The following is a 15,550-nucleotide window of genomic DNA, read 5'->3' on the forward strand; positions in this document are numbered from 1 at the left end:
ATGAGTAAAAGGCTTATGGGAGCAAAGTACAGACATCCTCTAATAGAAAAACTCGTGTTCTGCTTAATCTTGGCCTTGAGAATACTCAGACCGTATTTCTAGTCCCACACCATCCACGTCTTAACCAATCAACCTTTAAGGTAAGTCTTGCAAAAGCCTGATACATCGAGATGTTTGCTTAAATGGGCCATCAAACTTAGCCAGTTCGAGATATTGTATATGCCACACAAAGCAATCAAGAGTCAAGCGCTCGGTGATTTTGTGGCAGAATGCACAGGTTTTCAAGACAAGCCAATGAGGGAACCAGTGCAAGAGCTGTGGAAACTCTTCGTTAATGGATCATCTAACGAAAATGAATCAGGAGCTGGGATAATTCTAATCTCACCTGAGGCACATCGATTCCAAACAACCCTCAGGTTCAAGTTCGAAGCATCCAATAATGAAGCAAAAAATGAAGATCTATTGGCAAGATTACGGGTGGCAAAGGAATAGAAAGCAAAGGCGATTCGGTGTTATATTGATTCTCAGCTCATGGTAAATCATATATTGGGGTAGTATCAATCTCGAGGTATCAAAATGGCGGCTTATCTAGCTAAGGTGAAAGATGAGTTGTTAGAGTTTGAGTTCGGCTCTATTGAGCAGGTACCCCGTGAGCAGAATTTGAATGTTCATGCCTTAGCCCGACTTGCCACCGCCAAAGAAGAGAATACATTAAACGTGGTCCCAGTGGATTTCTTAGAGCAACCAATCATAATGAAGAACGGGTTGAGGCCGGAGTGATTGACACAAAACCGACCTGGATAACCCCCATAATGGAATACCTCACAAATGGTAAACTACCAAATGATCTAAAACACACAAGAAAATTGTTTTCTCAAGTCCCACAGTATTTTATGATTGAGGGAATTCTATACCGACAAGGGCATTTATTGCCCCTCCTACGGTGTGTTCTACCCGAGGAAGAACAAACCATCCTACAAGAGATACATGAAGGATTCTGCGGAGACCATGATGGGGGGCAAAACCTAGCTCTAAAGATATTGAGGCAGGGATAGTTTTAGCCTACACTAAAAAAGGATTCGGCGTCGTATGTACATAAATGTGATAAGTGCCAATGCTTTGCCACAGTTGCTCGGGCAGCGCCCATGGAGTTAACCAAGATTTCATCACCCTGTCCATTTGCCTTATGGGGAATCGAATTGATTGGTTCATTACCAATAGGAAAAGAAGGAGTTCGCTATGCTGTTGTCACCATCGACTAATTTATGAAGTGGGTCGAGGCCAAACCTGTGGTGACCATAACCTCGAAGAGAGTCCTGGATTTCATCCGGAAGGACGTCATATGTCATTTTGGGCTCCCAAACAACATCGTGTCTGATAACGGAACATAGTTCGATAGTGATCTTTTCACAAACTTTTGTGAAAAGTATGACATAACCAAGAGTTTCTCTTCAGTGGCGTATTCACAAGCTAATGGGCAGGTCGAGGCTGTAAATAAAACCCTAAAGGCGTGTTTCAAGAAATGACTAAATGAAGCCAAGGGATTATGGCTCGAGCAGCTCTAGAAAGTACTTTGGGCCTATAGGACCTCACATTGCACCGCCACGGGTCACGCACCCTTCTATTTAACCTTGGAAGTGAGGCTATGCTCCCAATTGAAATGCTAGTGACGAAACATAAACAGAAAACCTTTGTTCAAGATTGAAACCATTAATTGCTCAACGCATCTCTAGATCTGATCGAGGAAAAGTGGGAAGAGTCACAATTACAGCTCGCCCATTATCAGCAGAGAATCACCAGTTACTTTAAGTCGAAGGTAAAAGGACACAGACTCATACTTGGTGATTTAGTGCTTCAAATGGTGTTTTTGGTGAGTAAGGATCCTAAAGATGGTGTATTGGGACCGAACTGAGAAGGACCATACCAGATCATGGAAATTTACGTGAACGAACATTCAAACTAGCTCGGTTAAGTGGAGAGTTGGTACCACGGACCTGGATTGCTCTACATCTTAAAAAATATTATTAGTAATAGAACGAATTTGTTATTTTATATGTTTTCAGTATTTTTCCATGTAAGGCTTATTTATAAATTCCATTCTATTTAAATAACATGGGATCACTACATGTTTATATTATTCTTGCTATGTGTCACGTACACATTTTGTAAAAGCGACCTAGAATATCCATAAATTCTTATCTCTTGGTGGACATATAACCCCCTCAAAGGGTCTTTAAAAATATTTAGCATACTTGGATAAAATTCGAAACTTAGAATTTGAAAAATTGATTATTCAAAGGACTTTTAAAGCTTGAATTTTCAAAGAAATTCCAAATATGAACTAGGTTAGAAAAATTCAAAGCAACAAAACCTAGAATTCAACTTGGGAATCCTAGATATAAGCAGGTCTGAGGCCTGATACCTAACATATATAACACTATTAGGCGGGCAAACTCCTGGATATAACCAGGTCTGAGACCTAATTCCTAGCAGGTATAACACTATTAGGCAGGCAAATTCCTGGATATAACGATGACATCGACCATAATTAATTGGTTGAGACATCGGAAATCTATCTCGATCTAAAGATAACCCCTATGATTATAAGTGTGCAAGGACTTAAAATTGCTAAGCATAGCAAGATAAAAGATTAAGGGGAACAAAAATCGATTATAAATAATGAACTTGTACTAACAAGTATATAATTAACCCAAGGAGAAATAACCTTGAACTGAGCACGAAGGCAGTTGTTTTAGCTTTTGAAAGCTTAATTACAAGGGATGTAAAATACCTGAAATAAAACACCAAAAAAAAAGAGATGAGGGTGCCCTAAACACCATTGAGCTCCGATAACTTTCTCTTGTCATGTCACATTATCGACACCTCCTTCAGCAGCTCCAGAAGCCTCCACAGTCTCGAAGGCCTCTTGTGAGAGTCGGCTCTGGAACTTGGTAAGATAATGTCCCTAAAGCTCTGCGTCGAGAAAGGAAAATTCCTCTTCCTGGTTGTATGCCCAGCACTGGTATAGCATCTCCTTCAGGGTGTTTGTTGCCTCGGCAACATCCAACTTTGCCTTCTTGGCATCCTCCTTGGCTTTGACTTTGACCTTAGAAAATTTATTTTTGAGCACATTAGCTTCCTTAAGTTTCTTGTTGAGGCTGTCGACCACGATTTGCAGCTAGTCTCGGCGCTGGCTCACCTCAATGACATGTTCCTTGGAATTTTTTTCATTTTCTAGGGATGTAGCCAAGGCGGCCCTAAGCTCATCTCTTTGAGCTCGGATACAAATGAGCTAAACAAGACTACAAAACAAAAATACATGACAGGATTAGCTCACAAGAAAAGGTAGCAGGGAATAGGTAACTCACAATCAAATTCATTCCCAAGGCTGACTCCAAGATGTCCCCTGGGGAACGATCCTCTATGGCCCTCAGGTCTTTGACGTTCACTTGGTTGGCATGACCCACCATGTGATTCGCCATGTCGTGGAGGGGTCCACGAAGTGCTTTCGGGATCCTTGGAACCTTGAGTTGCTTGACTGAGAGCTGCAAGTCCATGGATTGTGTGCCTAGGAGATGAGTGAATGGGGCCTCGCCTTGAACAACTTGAGGAACATAAACGGGTTTGCAAGGACGAGGGCGAAGAGCCTTATGAATGGTAATTGCAGTTACCTGAGCTGGTGATTGTTTTTGCTGCTACTGTTTTTTAGTGGAGTTGGCACCTTTGTCCTTTGCGGGGGATCTAGTGGCAGCTCTGGCTTTGGAGGTGTTTTTCTTCAATATCCTTGCCTTCTTGACAACGGGTCCAGTTCCAGCCCCACCAGATTTTAAGGCGCACTTTAGGTCCATATCTTTGCCTGCAAAAGGACGAGTAGAAAATTCAGATTCAAGAAATGATTAGTCTGGGTATTACAAGGTAATGAATAGAGCAAGAAGCCTACCCTCTAAGTTAGAGGAGGAAACTACTATGATCGGTTCTGGATTATGAACTGGGTTGGGAAAAATCTCTAACTCTTGGACCATTAGAAAAGGGGGGACTCTAATAATATTACATTTTGGGACCTTCAGGGTTCATGCTCCTCATTTGAAATAGACTCGTGCAAGGCCTACCTAATACCCAAGGTAAAAACACAATGACAAAGGGAAGGTCACGACAAGAGGTTTCTACTGAATTGCTCAAAAATAGTGGACCAAAATGAAGGGTATTTTCTACCACTAAGGTATATTGGGGGTAGCTATGGTCGTAGCGTACAACCAAGTGATCCATACACTGAAGAAGGGTCACACTCAAATCCAAAACAACCAAGTGTTGACTCACGAGTTGCCTTGGGTTAAATTGGACTAGCCTAAAATTGGCAGCAACTCGGTTAAATTCTCTATATGGGTTACATAAGCAGGAGGTGCTGGCTGCTGCCCCCGATTTAGCTGTACGTTTTTTAGGATGTTGCCCATCTTCAGAGACCTTTCTTTTGCGGACTAGTTGCATGACCTCCTCTTCTTCATCAACATCTTCAACAATAGGGATGAGTTCCTGGGGAGGAGGGAACTCGGGGGGAGGACCTCAAGCTCTGATAGCCCGTGCCTGATCTTTTTGGATCAGTTTACAGAACCCCATGTTAGCGTCATTCGCTACCATTTGGAACTCCTTCTCCTTGGCAAGAATACGAGCCAGCGTCTCATATTGACCTTCGGGTGTCTCTGGCCTCCACGTTCTCTTATATATAGCTGCACAAAGTGACAACTTAATCAAAATATGTTTAAACCTGATTGAAAGGGAATTCAAGTAAAAAGTTCAAGGAGCTGAGGAACTTACGAGGACAGCTGAAATATCGATGGGTGCAATTCTTGAACCTGTCTAACATGAAGAATTGATCCTTGTAGTCATTCAGGTGGCTGGGGAGGTCAATGACAGAGGCCATATTGGGGAATCTGGTAAGGTAGTAGAAGCCATCACCTTGCCCCTTTGATTCGGGATTGGCTTTGAGACAAAATAAGTACACGATGTCGGTGGGGGTGGGAACCTCCCACTCATGCTTCAAGAATAGATATTTCAGCCCCGCCAATAGTCGATACGAATTATGGGTTAGTTGGAATGGTTCCAGTTCGACATAGTTAAAAAAATCTACGAAATACTTGTCTAAAGGGAGAAGGGCACGAACCTTTAGGTGCTCGTCACTCCAGGCCTCGAAGTCATCCTAAAGCGGAGTGCAGCTCCGCTCTCCCTCCAATGGAGTATGGGCAATAAGACGCTCGAACCCCAACTCGATCCCGTGACTCCGTAAAATTTTATTCACCTTCCCGTGAGTTTTTATCCCAGATTCTATGTGCTCGGCCTTAAAAAAGGCATTGGGTCAACTACGATCTCCCTATCTACTATTGGGTCGAAGTAGGAATAGGGGTCTCAGATGCAATCTACTTACCCTTTCTCTTACTTTGAGAAGAAGAGCTTGCGACTGATTTCTTCTGGTGGGCCAAGATTTAGCTCGCCTGGCGACAAAGCGGCATGTTAGAAGTGACCTAAGATAAAACCTTGCTACGGTGATAAAGGTATGGCAACACGAGGGTTTGAACTCTATCTATTCGACCTAAGATATATACAAGCTATAGGTTCCCCTAGAAACAACGTGTGTGTTCACGTGCATTTAGTAACCACACGTTGCAAACTTAGGAAGTCCCCTGATACTTCGAGATCCGCGTGCTAGACCCAATACCTTTTTGGAAAGTGGTTTAATACAAAATAACTCGAGAAATTATAATCCTTAAGCTACCCAAAACTGAGCCTAAAAACCCTCAAATTTTTTACACACACACTTAGACGACCCTCTTTCAAAACCCAGAAAACCACCTATTTATTTTTGTACACTATTTCTAATCAAACCTAGTGCTATTGTTTTTGGCCTAACAGAAACCCATACTAAACTCAAACATAACCAAAGTAAGGAAATATACTGGAAAATTTCATAAAACTTATTGAAAAATAAGAAGATGAAATTTAAACCAGAGATAGAGATAGTTACAGATTGGTTTTTCGGTCGAGGGAAGTGATGACAACCACAAAGAAAGTAGCCTGAAAGCTTCTGGAGAATGAGGTAACATTGAAGGTTTTGAAGGTGTTTTGAGGAGGAAAAGGAAATTTTTTGAATGCAAAGGTGGTGAGGTTCAGGTCTGGTTCTCCTATTTATACATAAACTTTGGGAACCAATCTAGGACGATTAGGTCAGTTCAGGATCCAAGGGCCTAGATTTAAATAAACCCTATTGTGGGAAAAAGATAACAAGACATTTGTCACAATACTCGAAACCCGAATAGGCACCTATTGCAGATTGACACGTGTCTCACACTCAAGTGAGTGGGTGGGCACGATTTCACATAACAGAAGCCTAAAATTCGTTACTATGCATGTCAGAGGTGATGTCATGCATGAGCAGGCGCTTGGGGGCAAATGTTGTACCCCAAGATAAATACGAACTGAATCACTCAACACGGGGTACAGATGGCAGACATGTGCATGAAGAAAGCGTACAGCTAGAATATCTAGCTAATTCTGGAGTGAGCAGCTCGAGTTAAACTTGATTGCCTACGACAACCAAATAATCTTCAGATCAGCTCTTGCGCCAACAACCTAGTTCGAGATGCATGATGCCCATATCGCCATTTTGAAACTCTGAACTTAGCCCGTGTTAAGATAGGTTAGCTCTAAGGCATCCAACTCTAGGAAGTGACCAGCTCGCACAAGCCTGGTTATAATGCAAAGTGAAAGATCCCAAAAGATTCAGAGATTCCTTATTTGCTCATTAATTCCCAGATTTATTACACATTTATTACCCGAGATAACAAATGTGAATTCTATAGGCAATCATATCCTTATGTAAATGGGAGGTTAACCAAATTTATAATTTACCATAATTATGTACGCAGTGACGCAAAGTTGTCCAAAAAAAACCCCCATAAATACTAGGGGAATGAATAGAAAAAGGAATTGATTCTTTATATATTGAAACTCTTCTGAAATTGTCATGAACAATTTCTCCCAGAGCCCTAAATACAAGTTCATATTCTCGTGAATTAATAAGGAATTTTCTTGTTATTTTTATATAACTAATTGAAAAAATATTATAACATTCAAATATAATAAAATTGTACTTTTATTTAAATTAATAAAATGTCTTTACACACTTTTAGGGCATTAATCCTAACAATCTCCCACTTTCTTTCAAAGCAAGTGAGGCATCTCCCTCAATCCCATTTTGCATACATGACCCATAAACGACTTTGCAGGAAGTGTCTTGGTGAATGGGTCTGCCAGGTTCTGTTCCACTGCTATCTTTATACAGTCCCATCACCTCGGTGCACAATCTCTCTAACTAGATGGTATTTCCTTTCTATATTCTTTGCTCTCTTGTGGCTACTAGGTTATTTGGAGATAGCTACTGCTCCAATGTTACCATAGTACAAGATTAGTGGCTTATCAATATCTGGAACTACTTCTAGATCAATGTAGAACTTCCTCAACCAAACTGCCTCCTTAGTTGGTTCACAAGCTGTTGTATACTCGACTTCCATGGTTGAATCTGTAATACTGGATTGTTTAATAATTCACTAGACTACAGCTCCTCCACCAAGAGTGAACGATAACCTAGATGTCGACTTACGACTGTCTTTGTCCTATTGGGAATCAGATGCAATGTATCCAGTAGGGTTTAACTCACCCCTGAATATACAAGCATATAATCTCTCATTCTCGTAAGATACTTGAGCATGTGCTTTACTAAAATCAAGTGTTCCAAACCATGATTTGATTGGTAACGACTCACAATCCCTACTACATAGCATACGTCGGGCCTAGTACACAATATAGCATACATAAGACTCCCAACTGCTAAAGCATAGGAATACTTTCTCATGCCCTTTTCCTCCTAAGGTGTCTTTGGACATTGCTCTTTGGAAAGAGTAATTCCATGTCTGGTTGGTAACTGACCTTTCTTGGAATTCTCCATAGAGAACCTTTCAAGCACCTTATCTATATAATTAGCTTGAGAAAGTGTCAAGAGCTTGTTCTTCCTATCCCTCCCATAACATAGCTTGCCTCGCCCAAATCTTTCATTTGGAACTTTTGTGCTAACTACTTCTTTATGTTTGGCAGTGTCTCTACATCGTTGTCAATGAGGAGAATGTGCTCCACGTAAAGAACTAGGAAAACCATTACTTTTCCTTTGACATATTTATACACACGTGCTTCTTCGACATTCTATTCGAAGCCATATGTTTTAATTATTTCACCAAAGGTGATATTCCAAGACCTAGACGCTTGCTTTAATCCATAAATGGATTTTAGCAACTTACACACCTTTTGATCTTCCCCATTGTTGATGGACCCTTCTAGTTGTACCATATATATACTTTCATCAAGATATCCATTAAGTAATGCTTTCTTAATGTCCATCTGCCATATCTCATAACCATATGTGGCAGCTATGGATAAGAGGATGTGAATGGATTTCAGCATGGGCACAGAAGAAAATGTTTTTTTATAATCAAAACGTTCTCTCTAAGTGTAACCTTTGGCTACCATCCTTGCTTTGAAATTCTCCACTTTCCCATCTACACCTCTTTTTTTCTTGTGCATCCATTTGCACCCAATGGGCCTAACATCTATAGATGGGTCTACAAGTTCCCAAACTGAATTGGAATACATAGACTCTATTTCTTGGTTCATGGTCTCTTGCCATTTCTCCTTTTCAGGATCATCCATAGTCTCTTTAAAGGTTAATGGATCGTCATTGTATGTATCTAAAACAAGGACATGTGCTTCATATACATAGCGAACAGGTTGTCTCACAACCCTCCCATTACGATGTTGCACTGGGGTTTCCTTTACAAGAATAGTGGTTTCCTCAGTTTTTCGTTTATCATTTAATGATAATGATGGTGATGAAGGTGATGGAATCTTATTAGCTGTGAGTTCCTCCAAAATTACATCTCTTCGAGGTGTATAGTTATTCATATAGTCATGTTAAAGGAAGGTCGCATTTTTTTTAAACAAATACCTTTTGGTCCTTGGGACTATAGAAATAACCGCCTCTTGTTTCTGGAGTGTAGCCCACAAAAATGCGCACTTCAGACCTCGAATCAAGTTTCTCTGATTTAGGTCTAAGAACATGAGCAGAACAGCCCCAAATGTGGAAATGGTGCAAACTAGGTTTGTTTCCATTTCACAGTTCCAGTGGTGTTTTTCTTATGGTCTTAGATGGGACCACATTCAAAATGTAAGTCGGTGTTTGAAGTGCATATCCCCATAATGAGAGAGGAAGTGAAGAATAGCTTAACATAGACCTGACCATGTCCAACAAGGTCCTTTCTTTTTTCTTAAACACCATTTTGTTGTGACGTTCCAGATGTTGTGAGTTGGGATAGAGTACCATTCTCCAGCATGAAATCTTTGAATTCTAAATCCCAATATTCACTACCTTGATCTGATCAAAGTGTTTTAAGAGTCTTACCTAATTGCTTCTCAACCTCAGCTTTCAATTCTTGAAACTTACCAAAGGTTTCAGATTTCCTAAGCATTAGATAAGTATGGCCATATCTTGAGTAATCGTTAATAAAAGTGATGAAGTACTCATACCCACCTCTTGCTTGTACATTGATTGTACCATATACATCGTTGTGTACAAGCTACAAAGGTTCTTTCGATCTATTGCCTTTCGCTGAGAGAGGATGTTTGGTCATTTTGCCTTCTAGAAAAGATTAACAAATTGGAAGGGTTGCAACTCTTAGTTCTCTAAAAGGTCCATCTTTTGTTAACCAGTTGATTCTGTCTAGTCCTATATGACCAAGATGAAGATACCAAAGATATGTGTCATCCTCATTTGAAACTTTTTGTCTTTTGTTTCCTTGTGGTTTTGCTACTTTAAATCATTCCGAGTTATTTAGTGATTGTTCAATAATGAAAGCGTTAAATTCCAAATTTTCATTTGCATGTCTAGAGAAAAATTAAGAATAATTAAATTATTAATAAAATATTTTAAAGTCAATACATGCAATAAAATTCAAAATACTAAAAAGAAACAAACTAAAACATTGTTCAAACAACAACAAATTTGTATTTTAATAAAAACTAAAGAACTTTAAAATAAAAGGATTTACTTGAACTAGACGCTTTCTCTCTCTTCTTTGACTTCATGAGCATCATCAACAACCTTCTTTTAATCATAAGATTCAACTATCTACATAGAAGAATAAACATTGTTAGTGGACCCTGAGTGTAAAATTCAGGATGACAGATCTTTTTCCACTTAGTTCTAAGAATGAATAAATCATATTTACGTTTCTTATTCTCTAATATCAATTAATTAAATCTTTACGTCAAACGGTAAGTTCATAAAGATATTTAATTCTTATCAATCCTGTCATGTGTAATCTCTATTATATACAACACCTTCACTAAAATGTTTATCCACATCAACAATCTGAATCTAGATCACTTGCGTCATGTATGCTTAGTAAACCATACTAGTAACCATTCATTAAAGATTCCTTACTTTAATATGTTACTGACTATTTTATTCATTATATATGATCTTAATTCTCTTGTACTATTACAAGATCATATTCTCATGAATGAATAAGTAATTTTCTTGATATTATTATATAATTAATTCAAACTATAATTATAACATTCAAATATAATAAAATTGTACTTTTATTTAAATCAATAAAATATCTTTACATGATTTTAGGGCATTAATCCTAACAATCCACTAATTGAAAAGCTCGCACTATGCCTAGTACATGCGTCTCCTTCGACCTTACTTTCAGGTGCACCCAATACATGTGCTAACTCATCAGCCATTAAGACAAATACTAATGAAAACTGAGGCTTCTAGACGACTATTAAAATGGGTTGTTGAACTCGGACAGTTCGAGATCACCTATCACCCGAGAACAACGATAAAGGGCCAAGCATTGGATGACTTTATAGTCGGGTGTACTGGAATAACAAGCGAAGTCATAACCCCAACCCGCGAGCTGTGGAGACTTCATGTCGATGGCTCCTCCAACGAGAATGGATCGGGGGGAGGTATAATACTCATAACCCCGTCAGGAAACAGGTTTCATTCAGCACTGAGATTTGGCTTTGAAGCCCCTAAATAACAAGGTTGAATATGAGGGCTATGAATCACTTCCAAGCTGAAAGCCAAGGCCATTCACTGCTGTATTGATTTTTAGTTAGTGTTCAACCAAGTATTAGGAGAATACCAAGCTCGATGGACTAAAGGCGGCATACTTGGAAAAGGTCAACTTGGCATTCGAACCATTCAAATTTTACGTAATCAAACAGGTTCAACGAGCACAAAACTCGAATGATGATGCCTTGTATCGACTAGCAACGACCAGGGAATTTAACACCCTCAATGTAGTCTCAGTGGAGTTTTTACCAGAACCAAGCATAACCGAGCCTGATGAACTCGAGCTTTATATAATAGACTCGCAACCTACTTGGATGACACCCATAATTTATTACCTCGAAACTGAGAACCTTCCTGTAGACTGAAAATGAGGTTCGAATGTTGATGTACAAGATACCAAGATACACTATCTTGGAAGGGAAATTGTACAAAAGGAGATACTCTATGCCTTTATTATGATGTGTAACTCCATCCGAAGCTAAGAAAATCCTAGAAGAAATTCATGAAGGGTTTTGTGGAGACCACACTAGGGGGAATAGTCTCTCTAAAAAGGTGATAAGGCAAGGATATTTCTGGCCTGCACTAAAGGCAGATGCATTCGAATATGTACAACACTACGACAAGTTTCAACTATTCACTTTGATACCTCGAGCTCCACCAACTGAACTCACCATGATGAGCTTCCCTTGGCCATTTGCAGTGTGGGGCATCAACCCCATAGGATCATTACCCATGGGAAAATGAGGAGTTAAGTATATTGTAGTGGCAATGGATTATTTCACTAAATTGACCGAGGCTGAACCTATGGCCACTATCACTTCAAAAAAAGTCCTGGACTTCATAGTTAAAAATATAATATGTTGATATTGGATAGCAAGGAAGAATTTTTCAGATAATGGAACCTAGTTCGATTGCGAGCGGTCACACAGTTTTGCGAGAAAAATGGGATTATTAAAAGGTTCTCTTCGATGGCCCATCCACAAGAAAATGGTTAGTAGAAGTCGTAAACAAGACCCTAAATAGCTCTATGAAGACAAGGCTTGAATAGGCTAAAGGTAGATGGCCAAAAGAGTTATCACAAGTCCTATGGGCTTATAGAATGACAACTCGAACCTCAATTGGACACACACCCTTCTCATTAGCCTATGGCTGCGAGGCTATGCTGCCCATAGAGATCGAGGTTCCTACAGTTTGACACAAGACTCAAACCATTCCCAGCTCGAAGAATCCCTAGACCTAATTGAAGAAAAGTGAGACGAAGCTCAACAAATGAATGTTACATACTAGAAATGGGCAACAAGGTACTTTAATAAGAGGGTTTGAGATAGGCATTTTGGAATGGGAGACTTAGTGATCAGACGGGTGTTCTTGGCCACATGAGACGCTTCGGTAAGTGTGCTAGGGCCCAATTGGGAAGGACCATACCAAATTGATTCCATCATTCGAACTGGAGTATACAAACTAGCTCGACTAATTGGAGAATTGGTTCCACGAGCTTGGAACGATGTACTTCTACAACCATATTATCACTAGATTTTGGAAAGATGTTTATTTAGTTGTAACCAAGCTTGTATTTTTTATAGTATTATCAATTAAATATACCTCATTTTTATTATTTTATTTTTTATAATTTTTTGCTTGTTCTCAATATTAGCAACCTAAGATTTCACAATCATAGAATTTTAAGGGGACATAAGGGGTATAAAATGATACCATAAGCTCGAAAAAAAACAATAAAAATAAAAAAACTTTTCGACTTCATGGATCATAAACCAAGCACGAAGCAAATTATATACAAGCCTAGAATAACCAACATTCATTTCAAAATCTTTATGATGGAAATTTTTTGCATATGATTTCAATCTCAAAACCATCATCATGGATGAGGACGATAAATGTTTACTAAGAGATAACTATGCAAACAACACTACAGATCCATTAAGTATTTCTCAAAAAGAAGATACAGGGTATAAGTAGAATTCGACCTTGACTAAAACGAGATTAAACTATGAGCAAATGAATAAACCATATATGATTATATGGAAATTTGAGAAAAGCTTGATATTTACTTGTATGAATAAACGAGTATGAAAACCCAAATTATAAGTAGACAACGTGCATAAAATTTTCGAGACGGAATGTTAAAAGCATAAAGCTACAGTTAGGAAAATAATTACACATTAAGATAAAAAAAAGTTGCCTGGCCATGTGAGCCACAAATTTTCTTGGCCCCTGGGTCCTTAATTAATTACATATAATAAGGGACGAAGCTCGTATATATATATATATAAAATAAAATAAAAAAAACCCTTTCTACTCCTGTGCAGTGGGGGCAGACTCGGCATCATCGCCCTTCTCCTCATCACTTTCGTCCTCGACAGCGATCACTTATCCAATTGCTTCCTCCGCCAACCGAACTCGCCATTTGGCCAAGAAGGCCTCCTCATTTTTGGGTTCATGGACCATATACGATCCATGACCATGTTCGTGGACTTCTCTTTTTTGGATTTAAACTCCTCCAGGAGGCACTTCTTTTCATCCTCAAGGATGTCATAAGTCGCCTTTTTCTCCTCCTCGAGTTTGGTAGCCTACGCCTGAAGACGCTTGATCTCAGCAGTCTTGGTTGTTAGCTCGGCCTTAACACCGTCAAAGTTTGCAGTTCTTGTGCCAAGCTCAGCTTTAATGGCAATAAGAACGGTCTTCAGATGACCAACCTCAGCCTCAGAGGTTGTTAGCTTGCACTGGGCTTCCTTTAAGGCATCCTTGGCCCTGATCTAGGCTGCCTTGGCCTTAAAGGCGAACCTCTGTCATGTCGCTACTTTGGTTGACAAGAAGGACCCTTGGTGCAGGAAACCAACGAAGGCTTGAAAGAAAATGAAGAGTTAGTCAAAGACAAGTTAATGAAATAGTTAAGAGGTAAGTTCATTTACCGAGAACCCGAGATCTAAACTCTAGTCGATATGGTTGTGGCGTCGTCACCCTTCAAAAAGCTCCACACATGAGTGTAAAGGTTGCTGCAAGATAGACCTGCATGCGAGAGAAGCTCAAAAGAAAGGTCGGCTCCCAAGGCACCAGCCTCATTATCAAGGAGGAATTCTCGCTTGTGAGTGGAGGCTGAAAATTTTCGAACCACCTGAGGAGCACCTGCTGGCCTTGTTGCGGTGGGGTAAGCGATTTTCTTCCCTTTATCATTAGCAGGGATCCTGCAAGGGGGAGGTAGAGGAATCTTTAACTTTTAAGGAGGAGGGGTCTTAGGTTTTGGAGCTGGAGGAGTAACCAGTTCCAAAGAAGGAACTATCTTCGAGATCTTGGCGGGAGGAGGCATATCTTTCTTTGAGGACACGCGGCCTCAGTTTTTACTGTGAGCCTTGGGAGGCATCACGAGAATATTTTCCAAGTTAGAATCCATGTCGCCTGCAAAACAAAAGGATATATATTAGAATTGATCACATATCAGTTCATTAAAAGTTAGCAAGTAGGGAGATCGAATTGGAAGAACTTGAAGTCCAAGAAATTTCTATGTCATCTAAGGGTATCTCGATAACATGAATGGGCACCTCACTTGAGATTGATTCCTTATCTCGCAACGTAGGGGATAACTCAGAGAGGTATCGCCTATCATTCGTGCGATATTGAAACCCTATGCCTTCCCTCACATTATTAATTTTATACATTGTTTGGGATTTGGCAAACCAACTATCGTCTCTGTGAACCTTACAATCTACCCTTGACTAGGTCATAAAGTTGTTCTTGGGGATATTAAAAGAGACTAGAACATTTGGCTTCTATTCTAAAAGGGTGGGGGACCAATTAGACATTTCTAGTACCACTTTACCTTCAATCGAGCTCTAGGATGCCTCGTCCCGAGTGTCATTGCCTATCCTTGAGGGTTCGCCTTGGGCTGAGCTTGAACCCTTCTTCCACTTTTTCTTTGAAGGGTCGAGAGGATGGGGAAGTGGGATGTCTTCCCATCGGGAATATTTGCGAATCCCAGTGTCATCCGTAGACTTGCCTTCACCAAGGATACCGCATGGGCAAAACTTATCCTCATGAAGAAGGTAATGAAGGGGCCACTGGCCATAAAGAAGCCTTAAGATATCATTTCGATGGTCTGTCATCTCCTTAGTTTGCTCTGGGTGGTCAAAATTGGATGTACAACACAAAAATATCACTATCTGAGCTTAAGGAAAGAACAAAAGTTTAAGTTCAAAAACTATGGAATTATGACTTACGTATACGCTGGAATGAATAGAATTTGGACGGTTCAAGGCCATTCATCCAAAAAACTGGTTCTGTAAGCTTGGAGGATGGTTAGGGATGTTCTCGAATAACTTCTTCTCATGATGCTAGCTCGAAAGATAG

General features: G+C 39.8%; 1 pseudogene; it reads left to right on the forward strand.

The window, feature by feature from the left end:
* Window positions 1–576: 576 nt before the first annotated feature.
* Window positions 577–15,550, forward strand: part of LOC133779702 (actin-related protein 8-like) — a 29,848-nt pseudogene continuing 14,874 nt past the window's right edge.

Source organism: Humulus lupulus, chromosome 5 (genome assembly GCF_963169125.1).
Source record: "Humulus lupulus chromosome 5, drHumLupu1.1, whole genome shotgun sequence".
NCBI classification, from domain to species: Eukaryota; Viridiplantae; Streptophyta; class Magnoliopsida; order Rosales; family Cannabaceae; genus Humulus; species Humulus lupulus.